We start from the raw sequence: 329 nt of genomic DNA, 5'->3' as shown, positions 1-329 counted from the left end.
AAACTATGCCGACTAGGGATCGGACGATGTTATATTTTGACTCGTTCGGCACCTTACGAGAAATCAAAGTGCTTGGGCTCCAGGGGGAGTATGGTCGCAAGGCTGAAACTTAAAGAAATTGACGGAAGGGCACCACCAGGGGTGGAGCCTGCGGCTTAATTTGACTCAACACGGGGAAACTCACCAGGTCCAGACACAATGAGGATTGACAGATTGAGAGCTCTTTCTTGATTTTGTGGGTGGTGGTGCATGGCCGTTCTTAGTTGGTGGAGTGATTTGTCTGCTTAATTGCGATAACGAACGAGACCTTAACCTGCTAAATAGCCCGT

Source organism: Fusarium solani (assembly GCF_023522795.1).
Source record: "Fusarium solani strain SB1 chromosome Unknown bctg00000004, whole genome shotgun sequence".
In the NCBI taxonomy this organism is placed as follows: Eukaryota; Fungi; Ascomycota; class Sordariomycetes; order Hypocreales; family Nectriaceae; genus Fusarium; species Fusarium solani.
This window is presented reverse-complemented; position numbering follows the sequence as displayed.